Below are 15206 nucleotides of genomic sequence, written 5' to 3'. Positions count from 1 at the left end.
AGAAAATCTTTTTGGCCTTTCTTATAAATGGCAACATGACTGCGACAATTGCTCCTTTTCAAGTAGTACTACAATAGACACTGAAAGATTTATATATTTGGCTTTACCAGACTGCAAATCAGTGTCTTTTAATAATCTAGTTAGAGAAGCAAATCAAAACATGGTCTGTACTCGATGTAAATCTGCAATGCTATCAACATTATTTATACAAAGTTATGGACAGTATGTAATTTTAATGTTCCAACGATGTACACCTGATGGAACTAAATTGACAACTTTAATAAAAAAAATTGTGGCTTCTCAATTTCAGGAAGAACTTTTGCAACTGCAGCAATTATTTACCATGATGGTCCTTATACAACATCAGGACATTACACAGCTTATTTAAAATGTAAAAAAGGCTGGAGTAACTGTGATGATACTCAATTGACTTTCAAACAACGTTTGCCTTCTGACTTACAAAATTCTAACCTAGTGTTCTTACAACCAAAATTTTAGGGAAGGTAACTGGCCTATGAAGATTGGAGCAGTTAATAAAATTTTGTTTGATGTTCAAAATTACTTTCCGAGTGAGAGTGCTGAAGATAATAAAAAACATGTAGTTGTCATAGAGGTAGTATAAGTGTATCACGTAGTGTGTGATGTGAGTATTGTAGGAAATATTACTGAAAAGTAAGCGAGGAGTTGGAAATAAAACTATTGTTTCATAATGTAAAAGATGTTGGAGCTTTTCTTTCAGAAACTCGGGTAAACAGGAGATTAAGAACAGTCTTGAGTAATTTCCAAAGAAAGGGACTTTCCATATACTATTTGGCCTCGTGGAAAAGTACGTGGATCAAAGGTGACTTAAGTTAAGTTTTTCTAAATTTTACATTATTTATTAAAACGTTCTATGGGTTTTTTAAACACAATCATTTGGATTGTGTTTTTTTTTGCCCGCTGTCATATGATGAGTAGTATTGAAGTCACTGTTTTAAGTGAAATTCAATATATTCTGAGAACAGCAAAAATAAACCATATAACATGTTGTACAAATTATTTTGTATTTTGTATTCTCAAATATATATTATGCTCCCCTTGTCTTATGCTCACTTACCTTTTCCCATTCTTTATCCCTCCTCTTAACTCACCCTCACTAGTCTTCTCTCACTCTCCCTGACCTCCCTTTCCTTACTCCACTTTCCTGACTTATCCTCATTCTCTATTTCTTCACTGCCCTTTCCCTCTCTCTCATCCACCACTTTCCAACTCTCAGTCACTCTACTTCACTCCCCCCCTTCTTTTCTTTCTTTGCTTCCTGAATAATTCCCGTTGTCTCAGTAACCTTACTCCACTTCACTCACTCCTTCTTTCACTCCCTCTGTCCTCTTACATCGTCACTCCCCTTACCTAACTCCCTCTCTCTTAGCCTCACTCTCTCGGTCCCCTCACTCTCTCACTCCTCTTCCATGATGGTCACTCCCTATAACTCACCCACACTCCCTCACTTACCTTTCTTTGTTCCCTTACTCAGTTCTTTTCTCTCACTCTTTCCTTCACTACCTCTATGTCCTCACTCCCTCAGTCCCCTTGTCATATAATCGCTCGCCTTTATCCACTCTCTATCACTCGTCTTTCCTCAACCTCCCTACCCTTCTTTCAGTCTACATCACCCCCGTTCCCTTACTCCACTTCCCTCAGTTATTTTCATTCCACATGTTTACTGCCCTTTCCCTAACTCCCCTCCCACACTCAACTTCTTTCAGTATCACTTCTTCACTTCCCTTCTCCTCTCTTTCTTTCATTTGTTCCCTCACCCATTCTTCTTCCTTTACTCACCTTACTCAAATTCTTTCACTCCTTAAGTCACTCTCTCTGTCCTCTCACTTCCTCAGTCCCCTTCCTCAGCCCCTGTCTTTTAGCCTTGCTTTCTCCGTCCCTTGAGTCTCTCACTTCTCTTTTGTCTCACTCACTCCCTATAACTCACTCACACTCTCTCACTTACCTTTCTTTGCTCTATCACTCAGTCTCTTTCTGTCTCTCTTTGTTTCACTACCTCTATGTCCTCACTCCTTCACTCCCCTTGTCTCATTCCCACTTGCCTTTATCCTCCTTCTATCTTCCCTCTTTCCTCAACCTCACTGCTCTTCAGTTACCCTCCCCTCACCCTTGTTCCCTTACTCCGGTTCCTTCAGTTATCCTCATTCATCATCCTTAACTCCCCTTCCTCTTTCTCTCCTCAAGCACTCATCTTTTCCAAGTCCCTTTGCTTCACTTCTCTTCCCCTTCTTTCCTTCCTTTGCTCCCTCAGTCATTCCCCTTCCCTCACTCACCTAACTCCCCTTTATACACTCTTTTTCTCACTCCCTCTATTCTCTCATATTCTCACTTGTCTTCCCTAACTCCCTCTCTGTTGCCCTCTTTTCCATTGTCCCCTCACTGTCTTACGACCCTACATTCGCCCTCACTCACATTCCATCCCTCAATGTCATGAATCCACCATCAATCACTCCTGCTTCCCTGTCACTCACTCCCCTTTCTTTACTCTCCTTTCTTTCTTTAGTTTTCCTAATGCACATTCCTTTACAATCTTACTCACTTTCACTTCATTTCTCTCTCTTTCTCTTGTTCTCTGTCACTGAATGTATCCATGACATTTTCCTCTTAGTAATTTGCTTTCCTTCTATTTCTTTTTCACTCTCTCCAATTTTCACCATTCCTTTGTTTTCCTTTCTGAGTCCTTCACTCCTACTTTATCTCTTACTACCCTTTTATGACTTTTAATCTCCTGCTTTGTCTCCTGTATTGTAAAATATATATTATAAATATTATAACTTACTTTTTTTCTCTTCCACAGATATTACATTTACTGAAAATATGTAAGTAAATTTACATTACTTATAAGGTAAGTTTGATGTACAAAATTTAGTTTCTCAACATTCTTTTCCTTAACCTCACTACTCTTCTCTCACCCACCCACACCCCCGTTCCCTTACTGCGCTTCCCTCACTTATTCTCAATCCCCATGTTAACTCCCCTTTTTCTCACTCCCCTCCTACACTCACCTTCTTTCAGACCTTCTCCTTCATTTCTCTTCCTTTCTCTTCCTTTCCTTCGCTCTTTCACTCTTTTCTCTTCCCTTATTCTCCTTACTCCACTTCATTAACTCCTTCTCCTACTCCCTCTTTCCTCTTACTTCTACACTCCCCTTCCATTATTCTCTCTCTGTTAGCGTCATTCTCTCCGTCCTCTTAGTTTCTCACTCCTCTTCTGTCACACTCACTCCCTATAACTCAGCCACAGTCCCACACTCACTTTCTTTCAGAGCTCCTGTTTCACTTCCCTTCCTGTCTCTTCTCTTCCTTCGCTCCTTCACTCTTTTCTCTTCCCTTACTCTCCTTACTCCACTTCACTAACTCCTTCTCTTACTCCATTTGTCTTCTTACTTCTACACTCCCCTTCCCTCATTCTCTCTCTGTTAGCCTCATTCTCTCCGTCCTCTTAGTCTCTCACTCCTCTTCTGTCACGCTCACTCCCTATAACTCAAACACACTCCCTCGCTCACTTTCTTTCAGATCTCCTGTTTTACTTCCTTTCATCTCTCTTCCCTTCCTTCGCTCCTTCACTCTTTTCCCTTCCCTTACTCTCCTTAGTCCACTTCACTAACTCCTTCTCTTACTCCCTCTGTCCTCTTACTTCTACACTTCCCTTCTCTCATTCTCTCTCTTTTAGCCTCATTCTCTCCGTCCTCTTAGTCTCTCACTCCTCTTCTGTCACGCTCACTCCCTATAACTCAGCCACACTCCCACACTCACTTTCTTTCAGCTCTCCTGCTTTACTCCCCTTCCTGTCTCTTTCCTTCCTTCGCTCCTTCACTCTTTACCCTTTCCTTACTCTCCTTACTCCACTTCACTAACTCCTTCTCTTACTCCCTTTGTCCTCTTACTTCTACACTCCCCTTCCCTCATTCTCTCTCTGTTAGCCTCATTCTCTCCGTCCTCTTACTCTCTCACTCCTCTTGTCACGCTCACTCCCTATAACTCAGCCACACTCCCTCACTTATCTTTCTTTGCTCTCTCACTCAGTCCTTTACTGTCACTGTTTCTTTAAGTACCGCTATCCCCTCACTTCCTCTCTCCCTTTGTCTTACTCTCACTAAGTTTTATCCACCCTCTTCCATCCCTCTTTACTCATGCTCTCTGCCGTTCTTTCACTCCCATTCTTTTAGTCTGGTTCCCTCACTACCCCTCATTCCCTATCTTTTTCTCCCTTTCCCTTTACTTTCATCCCCCACTCACCTTCTCTCAGTAACTATGCGTCAGTCCTCTCCCCTCCATTCCCTTCATTTGTTTACTCACCTATTCCCCTTACCTAACTCACCTTACTCAACTTCACTCACTCTTTCTCTCACTACCTCTGTCCTGTCACATCCTCATTCTCCTTCCCTCAATCTCTCTCTCTTAGCTTCACTACGTCCATCCCCTCACTCTCTCACTCCTCTTCCGTCACGATTACTCCATATAACTCACCCACAATTCCTTACTTACCTTTCTTTGTTCTCTGACTCAGTCCCTTTCTGTCTCTCTTTCTTTCACTACCTCTGTCTCCTCACTCCTTCACTCCCCTTGTCTCATGCTCACTTGCCTTTATCCTCCTTCTATCTTCCCTCTTTCCTCAATCTCACTGCTCTTCACTCACCCTCTCTCATCCTTGTTCCCTAACTCCGGTTCCCTCAGTTATTCTCATTCATCATCCTTAATTCCCCTTCCTCTTTCTCTCCTCAAGCACTCACCTTTTCCTAGTCCCTTTGCTTCACTTCTCTTCCCCTTCTTTCCTTTCTTTGCTCCCGCAGTCATTCCCCTTCCCTCACTCACCTAACTCCCCTTTACTCACTCTTTTTCTCACTCCCTCTATTCTCTCATATTCTCACTTGTCTTCCCTCACTCCCTCTCTGTTACCGTCATTCCCATTGTTCCCTCACTGTCTCACGACCCTACATTCACCCTCACTCACATTCCATCCCTCAATGTCATGAATCCACCATCACTCACTCCTGCTTCCCTATCACTCACTCTCCTTTCTTTACTTCCCTTTCTTTCTTTAGTTTTCTTAATGCACATTCCTTCAGTATCTTACTCACTTTCACTTCATTTCTCTCTCCTTCTATTGTTCTCTGTCATTAAATGTATCCATGTCATTATCCTCTTTGTAATTTGCTCTCCCTCTATTTCTTTTTTACTCTCTCTGACCTTCACCATTCCTTTGTTTTCCTTTCTGAGTCCTTCACTCCTACTTTATCTCTTACTACCCTGTTATGACTTTTAATCTCCTGCTTTCTCTCTTGTATTGTAAAATATATATTATAAATAATATAACTTACTTCTTTTTCTCTTTCACAGATATTAAATTTACTGAAAATATGTAAGTAAATTTACATTACTTATAAGGTAAGTTTGACGTACAAAATTTAGTTTCTCAACATTCTTTTCCTTAACCTCACTACTCTTCTCTCACCCACCCACACCCCCGTTCCCTTATTGCGCTTCCCTCACTTATTCTCAATCCCCATGTTTACTCCCCTTTTCCTCACTCCCCTCCCACACTCACCCTATTTTAGACCTTTTCCTTAATTGCTCTTCCTTTCTCTTCCTTTCTTTTGTTCCTTCACTCTTTTCCCTTCCCTTACTCTCCTTACTCCACTTCACTAACTCCTTCTCTTACTCCCTCTGTCCTCTTACTTCTACACTCCCCTTCCCTCATTCTCTCTCTGTTAGCCTCATTCTCTCCATCCCCTTATTCTCCCACTCCTCTTCTGTCACACTCACTCCCTATAACTCAGGCATACTTCCACACTCACCTTCTTTCAGACCTTCTCCTTTACTTTACTTCCTCTCTCTTCCCTTCCTTCATTCCTTTACTCTTTTCCCTTCCCTTACTCTCCTTACTCCACTTCACTAACTCCTTCTCTTACTCCCTCTGTCCTCTTACTTCTACACTCCTCTTCCCTCATTCTCTCTCTGTTAGCCTCATTCTCTCCATCCCCTTAGTCTCCCACTCCTCTTCTGTCACACTCACTCCCTGTAACTCAGGCATACTTCCACACTCACCTTCTTTCAGACCTTCTCCTTTACTTTCCTTCCTCTGTCTTTCCATCCTTCGCTCCTTCACTCTTTTTCCTTCCCTTACTCTCCTTACTCCACTTCAGTAACTCCTTCTCTCAATCCCTCTGTCCTCTAACTTACTCATTCCCCTTCCCTCACTCTCTCTCTGTTACCCCTATTCTCTGCGTCCTCTTAGTCTCTCACTCCTCTTCTGTTACGCTTACTCTCTATAACTCAGCCACACTCCCTCACTTATCTTTCTTTCCTCCCTCACTCAGTCCTCTACTCTCACTTTTTCCTTCACTTTCTCTGTCTCCTCACTCCCTTACTCTCCTTGTCTCACGCTCACTTGCCTTTATCCAGTCTCTATTACCACTCTTTTCTCCACATCACTGCTCTTCTCTTACCCTTCCACACCCCCATTCCTTTACTCTGTTTTCTTCACTTATCCTCATTCCCTTTGTTCACTCCCCTTTTCCTCACTCACCTCCCACACTCACCTTCTTTCAGTCCCCCTACTTCACTTCCCTTCCCCTCTCGTCCCTTTCTTTGCTCCCTCACTCATTTTCCTTTTGTCTCTCACTGCACTCCACTTCACTCACTCCTTTTGAATTTGTAAAGAATACAGCTCTTTTTGGAGAATTGGAGGTAGTTCTAAAAAGAACTGGGTTTTTTTCTTCTTTTTTAGGTTCTTTTCTGAACAAAAACAAAAACAGGGAATGCCAAACTGCTCAACAGGAGCAAAACAAAGGTGAAAAATTAGGGCTGGGGAGGGCATCGGTGTTCTTCCCTTTTGCGTGCAATGAGCGTGATTCTCTGCTCACCATAGCAAAGCAGTTCATCACATTGCTTACACTTGATAGTGATGTCACTGAAAACAGGCTGAATGTTGGGGATCAGCTCCACTGCTCTTCCTCTCCCCGATGATGTTGCTCCTCCAGTGGATGTTGAGGCACCATCCCTTGGGGGATTACGTGCCAGGTCTCTGACACTGCATAGTTCTGGGGGTGCCTCCGTTGAACATGGCGAATCATTGTGGAGTTGCCAAAACTTTACTTTATTCTAGGGTCACCCCGTGAAAGTACAGTTTTGCACATCTTGCACTCCACCTTTGGTGCATTAACCTTTTTCTCTCCAGGTGGTATGGAAAAAAATTCCATATAAAGTGCTCCTTCACCTTGGGTTGAGGAGGCTCCTCTGAACTCATCAGACTCCTCACTGCTGCTGGGTGGTCTGGCATCCATTCTTTTCACTAAATGGAAGAACAGAAAAGAACAGGTTTTGCTGTCTCCAAAGTGAAAGAAGAAGTGAAGGAAATGGGTAGGGTTTTCATTACTTGTAAAAATAACTGTTAACAACCAATGAAAAGATTTATTTTAAGGTCACATGACTTGACGCGCTTACGCTGCGCACACCGGAGCGCTTCCGGGGGCGCTTACGCAGCACGAACGCAGGTGCTTCCGGGGGAGCTTATACGGCGCGCCTAAATGACGTTTACTTTTTTTCGCACGCGGAAATAGCACTCTCGCTGCGCTTTAGGGTGAGCTTACCCTCACCGCTCTAAGACAAAATACATTGGAAAAATAATTTTTGGGAAAAAAAAATAATAATTATTAGTTATAAAAAACAGCTAATAAAAAAAATTCAGTTTAAAAATCGTAGGTTACAAACTCGATATACAAAGGATTTAGCATTTAAAAAACCTTTGAAATTCACTGAAAAAACCATAGGTTTCACAATCGTTATAGTTAGGGATTAGCATTTAAAAAACCTTTGAAATTCACTGAAAAAAACCATAGGTTTCACACCAGTTATAGTTAGCTAAACATTTTACTCATACAAAACCATTGAAATTCCCACGTTATAGTTAGTTGGTGTCATTTGAGATGTCATCAGTGATGTCATCAGTGATGTCATTTGAGATGTCATCAGTGATGTCATCAGTGATGTCACTGACCATGTCATGAATGATGTAATATGTGACATCATCAGCAGCGGATTGAATTTCAAAGATTTTTTAAATGCTAATCCCTAACTATAACGATTGTGAAACCTATGGTTTTTTCAGTGAATATATATATATATATATACATATATATATATATTTCAAACACACAGAGTTTCCCATTTAGGAGAGCCACATCAGCAGGTAGGTTCAATTCTGTTTTATTCAAGAAGCTGCAGCAGAGCGGGTGAACAAACGCCATAGTTCATAGCGGCCTGACGCGTTTCATGCTATCAAAGCATTTCTTCAGAGGCACAAAGTCCATTACCAGCGTGCAGCGTCAGCACTCATTTGTATTCCTACCACCTGCCCCAGTGGGCGTCGGCTCTTGCTGAGCCCGATGGTCCTTGTAGTGCTGTTGGTATTGCTCCAGTGAGTTGCTGGCATGCTGTAACAATTGAGACAAAAATGAAATCCACAGTGGGTCTGGAGAGAGTTCATAGCACGCTGTGTTGCACCATACTACTTCAAGACAACAACCTCGCTGCCAAATGTGCCGTCAGTCGGGTGACTGCAGCACTTACCACGACTGTATGGCAGGGCTTCTCCCACGACCGGGACCGGCCGTTTTAAATTTCAAACACACAGAGTTTCCCATTTAGGAGAGCCACATCAGCAGGTAGGTTAAATTCTGTTTTATTCAAGAAGCTGCAGCAGAGCGGGTGAACAAACGCCATAGTTCATAGCGGCCTGACGCGTTTCATGCTATCAAAGCATTTCTTCAGAGGCACAAAGTCCATTACCAGCGTGCAGCGTCAGCACTCATTTGTATTCCTACCACCTGCTGGGACACGTGGCCCTCATTCAACCCACTTGGGGAATACTTTTGAGTCACATCACGCTCAGCGGCACCCACTTGGGATTTCACTATCTAGGTACCACAAGATCCAGAATGCCGGTGTGCATACGCCCACAAGGGCGGGACTCTCTATCAGATTTATGGTGCTCAGTAACTGCCGCTCTGCTTATCATCTCTCAGCCCGTGAACAAGAGCAGAGGGAGTGCTCGAAACGCGTAGGGCTTTCACGTTTGAGGAGGACTGTGTTTCCTTACCACACTGCTGTTCCCTGATTAAAGGCTGCTCAAAGCTCCCGTTGTGTGGCGTTTCCATTGTGGGTAACTTGTGTGTTTGCATCAATAGCGGCCTGGCCCAGGTCGCGGAAATGCCCCGCCATTAACCAAATGGAACCGGTGTTTGGAACATTTCCAAATACAGAGGAACGGAAGTGCCGGATTTTGGAACTTAAACGAAGCAGCAAGGTGGGACACGTGGCCCTCATTCAACCCACTTGGGGAATACTTTTGAGTCACATCACGCTCAGCGGCACCCACTTGGGATTTCACTATCTAGGTACCACAAGATCCAGAATGCCGGTGTGCATACGCCCCCAAGGGCGGGACTCTCTATCAGATTTATGGTGCTCAGTAACTGCCGCTCTGCTTATCATCTCTCAGCCCGTGAACAAGAGCACAGGGAGTGCTCGAAACGCGTAGGGCTTTCACGTTTGAGGAGGACTGTGTTTCCTTACCACACTGCTGTTCCCTGATTAAAGGCTGCTCAAAGCTCCCGTTGTGTGGCATTTCCATTGTGGGTAACTTGTGTGTTTGCATATATATATATATATATATATATATATATATATATATATATATATATACATATATATATATATATATATATATATATATATGTGTGGCTCTCAAACCCATCTGAGTAGTTGTTTGTGTGTTTTGGTCATACCTAACAGCGAACATCCAATGAACTGTTGTTACTTTTATTTAAATACCACTGTCTCTGGCTGCCATGTGAAATTGACAAAGTCAGTCACCGAAACACGTCTTTTGTGTTACAAACAACCCCAATAAACTCTGGGTGAAAAGTTTGTCGTGAGTGCTGTACTTATTGTACCTGGGAGCTGAAAAAATATATATACACACATATATATCGACGCTCCAGAAACACCAGGACGATGCACTCCCAGGCGGGTGCTTCTCAAAGTGGGGGTGCACCCACTCATTAAATCTCCGCTCCAATATCCGTGCCATAGGACTTCAGTCCATCCGGAAAAAAGGCACTCGCGGGGGACAGTTTGGGTTGTTTTATTTCACCAGCAAACAGACACTTCATCAACAACAGACGCGTTTCAGTAGTAAATCTTCATCTATGTTTACCGAAGCGCCATCTTGGTCACAGTTTTAAACACATGGTGGAATGAAATCAAGAAAGGACTCAAATAAATCAACAGGGTCCTAACGATAAATGAGCGCCATATTAGAGTGTCTCAATAAACCTCCGAATATATATATATATATATATATATATACACACACGTTATACTGTTGAAATTCATTCTTCATTTGAAATGAGGTATGTATAAATAAATGCACTGAACGCATACCTGAAATGTACTCTTCTGAGAGGGTTTCTCTTCATCCCTGGTGAAATACTATTGCCATGGAAGTCAAGGGCTACACTTCCCTAGCAGGGGCTACTTTGTGGTTTTCTTAGGAGGCTGTCAGCACTACTAAACTATGAGTGCTTAATGGCATGCCTATCAATTTTAGGATCCACCTTGTGCCTCTCTGTTCCACCACTCTTCACTCCTTGTCTCTTTTACTTACTATTACAGGTTTTTTCTCATCGCTGTTATATTTGTCTTTGTCACTGTTGTCCTGTCTTTCTCCTCCACCTTCTGTAACCATTCCTCTTTTTTGGTTTGGGTCAAGTTCGATGATGAAAATTAAAAATCGGTTCCCAAAAATGAGAGAAGGTGCCCACCACCTCCAACCACCTGCACAAATTAAGCTCTGGGCCCAGGCTCTAGCATGATGGATGTACAGCTGCCTGGCTAGTTCTAGCTCCTTTGACTACTTGACGTGAGCACATTGCCACATTTCCTCCTTGGGCCACGCTTATTCACCCCTAGCAGTCTGGGCCTACCTTGTCGCCCTGTCCTGCTGACAGTTCCATAAGTTGCTTCCATAGGAGTCAGGTACAGTATGCGAAGTGCTGATTGACTGTGGGACAATATCTTTTTATTAATCATGTCTCTCTACTCATAACTGCACCAATGTGTTTAGAAATGCCATTAAACCCCATTAATTTATTTTCAATGGTTGTTATTAAAATATGCGTATAAATGCAGCATTTGCCCCAAATTTCTCCTAAGATGCTTTACAGAGAATGCACAAACCCATGTGTAACTGCATTTATGTGCTATTAAGTTTTCATCAATTCTATGGTCCAGGAGTGCTTTATTATAAGTTTTTATTAGGATTTTATAAATTGTATACAATCATAATCATTTCTTGTTACGGTATGGTTGGCACTTAGAAGAAGATGAAAGGCGGAAAGGATAGAGCAGTCAGAGGAAAGAGAAGAGAGGGATAGGAAAGCCCAGTGGGGAGGTGTATTGTACACCAGCTCGGTACTAGCTAAGCACATGACATTTCGCGGCTTAGAGTTCATGGTTCAATTTGCAGTTTTCCCAGTTCCTGTGGTCTTGAGGTCTGTTACGCGGAAATAGCGCTCTCGCTGCGCTCTCGGGTGATCTTACCCTCACCGCTCCAAGACAAAATACATTGGAAAAATAATTTTTGGGGAAAAAAAATAATTATTAGTTATAAAAAACAGCTAATAAAAAAAAATTCAGTTTAAAAATCGTAGGATTTAAAAAACCTTTGAAATTCACTGAAAAAACCATAGGTTTCACAATCGTTATAGTTAGGGATTAGCATTTAAAAAACCTTTGAAATTCACTGAAAAAAACCATAGGTTTCACACCAGTTATAGTTAGCTAAACATTTTATTCATACAAAACCATTGAAATTCCCACGTTATAGTTAGTTGGTGTCATTTGAGATGTCATCAGTGATGTCATCAGTGATGTCATTTGAGATGTAATCAATGATGTCCGAAAATGCCACTCGAGTCTCTATCCGTGTACTTGATATAACGTAATCGTCCTCCGCATGCATGTCAATCCTGACATGCCTCCAACGGAGGGCAAACGCCTGCGGCGTGTTCCACACTCGATACCCTCGAGCGGGGACTGGACAAGGGTCTCAGCAATAGACCTCACTCGATACCCTCGAGCGGGGACTGGTAACGGTTAAGTTCCAGGTTCCAGGAACTTCAGCTCGAGAACCCTCGAGCGGGGACTGTCAGGGGTCAGAGCGAAACGGAGTGCAGTGCTTGCTCGATACCCTCGAGCGGGGACAGCCAAAACGTCGGAGCAGAACTGTAGGCAATAAATGTTCCACCGAGCGTGAAGCGGAGCCCCGCTGTCACTGTCTCGGGAATCAGAGGCGTTGCTCGATACCCTCGAGCGGGGACTGCCAAAGCGTCGGAGCAGAACGGTAGGCAATAAATGTTCCACCGAGCGTGAAGCGGAGCCCCGCTGTCACTGTCTCTGGATATCAGAGGCTTCTCATCGTTAAATGCCGACTCCTGTCTCAAGCCGCCGAAGAACACGGAGCTCGCCTTCCGCTCGACCTCTTCTCCTGACTCGCGGGGAAAGGTTCAAAATATTCGACGCCTACCGCTGGCGTCCTGATTCCTTAAATGGGCACGTCCTCTCAGCGCGCCTGTCTGCACGGCCTTCTGGGGATCGTAGTTCGGGCGGGCGTGTTCCGGTTTCTGGTAGTTCTCCTCTCTCGTCTCGCCTCCGACGGTTGTCTTAACAGGGGGTTTGTGCGGGACAAGGGACCTGTCTAGGGCTTCCCACAGACCCCTGGAAGACGCCTTCCACAGAGAGTACTGCATCGCCAAGCTGTCCACTCCCCTGAGGTACGTAACCCAGTTTAGCCAACCTTGGAAGGATGCTTTGCTTGAGTGTTTCCAATTGTTTAGCACCGTTTTGACCGCTGCTGTCAATAAAAGGTCCATTTGATCCTTCTCCTTCTCCAATGTGAGGTCCATCCTCATGAAAGCTGTGGCAAGGGAAGCAAAGTCTCTCTTTGTTTTGCAATTGAACACCTTGCCTATAAAGTCAAACACCCTACCTCAGAAAACCTTGAGTTTTGGGCAGTGGAAGATGAGGTGTGCTAAGTCCCACTTCTGTGTGTTGCAGTTCCAGCAGAGGGAGTCCTCTCTAAGGCCAAGTGTGTGTAGGCGGTCTGGGGCCCAGTATGTTTTGTGGAGTAGCCAGAGTTTAGTGTGTGCGAGGACTGGGGTGATGTTTTGTGTGGCCGAGGCCCAGAGCATTTCCCACTCCTGGGCGCTTAGTCGGGTGTGAAGCTGTTCACCCAGAATTTGTTTGTTTTAGCATTGAGTATAGTGTTATTTGGGCGCAGTAGCTTATATATGTGTGAGACTTTGTGTCCTAGTTTGTTGATGTTAGCCACATATCGGAAGATCGAGGGTTGGGTGCTGATAAGTTCGGTCTTTGATAGGGTTGCCTTTACTTTTAGAAATCTGTAAAGGTCTAGGTATTCTACTTAGTAATTGGTTTTCAGGTCCGCAAAGTAATGGGGGCTGATCCCTTTTCTAGTTAGTGTGGGAAGCAGATGCCCTTCTCTATCCATTTACCCATTCCCCTTATATTTGATTTTGCTATTTGCCCATAAAGATTCTGATTTGGTACCCCTGGTGGTGACCTCCAGTTTCCTTTCTATATTTTGGAGTGCCATCTTAGTATTTTTAAATATCAGCTTGGACGTGTCTGGGTAGGAGTTTTTCGTGAGTAGTTTGAGAGGGTGCTTGTTGTTTAGTATGGCCTTTTCTACCTGTAGCCACACTGGGGAGTAGTCTGGCGACTGGAACACCCACTGTGTACCCTGTTTTACCAGGAAGGCTGGTTGGAAGGTTTTGAAATCTGCCAGGTTCAGACCCCCCCTGTGCTTTTGCGAGTCTCAATTTCCTAATGCTGGTCCTTGCCATCTTGTCTCCCCATAGGAGTTTGGTGAATATGTTGTCGATTTTGGATCTCTAAGGAGGAGGGGGAGCATACTTGACAGGTAGTTGACCATCTGTGTGAGCATAATTTTTACTGTTTCTATTTGACCCCACCATGTGATGAATTTCGGGCTCCATGCCTCTAGCAGTTTTTTTACTTTTTCTAGAAGGACCTTTTTTATTGTGGCGTAGGGAGCTGTTCATGTTCATTGTAAGGCTAAAGGAGAGTTACAAACACTAAAAGCCCATTAGAGCTGAAGCTTCTACACTGCTAGGTAAGACCGCAACCCTACAGAGGCTTGGGGGAGGTTCCAATTACCACAAAGTCCCCCAAAATCACCCTTTTTTTCAATGTATGGGGAGCACTTGTGCAGGTGAAATGTTATTTTTTTGCCTGCTGCGCCATTCCACAGCACCACTCAGAGCCTAGGAGCTTTACAGTTTGGCAGAAGCAGGAAATATTAGGAAAATTGGTTGACGGCCTATGTAGAGTGTATACATGGCTATGTACTCTAAATGAGGGGGACAGGACATCTGGCCCATTTTGACTCTCAGACTCTAAATCACTCTATTCGAGTTAGCAGGATAATGCATGTTGCTTTATTAAATAACATTTTTGTCTTTCGAAAATCTCTACAGAACTGAAAGGGTGCTATGCTTAAGCATATCGATGGGAACTGGCCAGTAACATAAATGTTTTGTGGGTACCTGGCTTAAACAAAGAATGCAAGACTTGTAGGCCTGGAGCAAAAATATTCAAAAGTTAAGGGCAGATAGCCAATAAAACATTCAGTATGCAATTACCTACAACCTATACAATCCTCGATGTGTCTGCCGCATTCGACACGGTTGATCACACCATCCTTCTTTCCCGTGTCGAGGCGGCAGGCATCGGGGGTTCTGCTCTGGCATGGGTGACCTCATTTCTTAGCGACGCACCCAAGCAGTCCATTTGGCAGACTTTTCTTCTATGGCTCATAAAGTACAATGTGGTGTCCCCCAGGTCTCTTCTCTCTCTCCTCTTCTTTTCAACTTGCATATTTTCCCACTTATTTTTGCTTTACAGCGGATGGAGGTCACAGTGTTTAATTACGCTGATGACCTCCAGCTTATTTTCACTTTGTCAAACTCACCCTATTCTATTCATAACTTCCAGTCAGTGATGGTCTTTATCAGGGATTGGATGAACTCCAACCATCTGAAACTCAACCCTTTTAAGACTGAG

This window comes from Lissotriton helveticus, chromosome 6 (genome assembly GCF_964261635.1).
Source record: "Lissotriton helveticus chromosome 6, aLisHel1.1, whole genome shotgun sequence".
In the NCBI taxonomy this organism is placed as follows: Eukaryota; Metazoa; Chordata; class Amphibia; order Caudata; family Salamandridae; genus Lissotriton; species Lissotriton helveticus.
The sequence above is the reverse complement of the archived record's forward strand: the minus strand, read 5'-3'. Positions refer to the sequence as shown.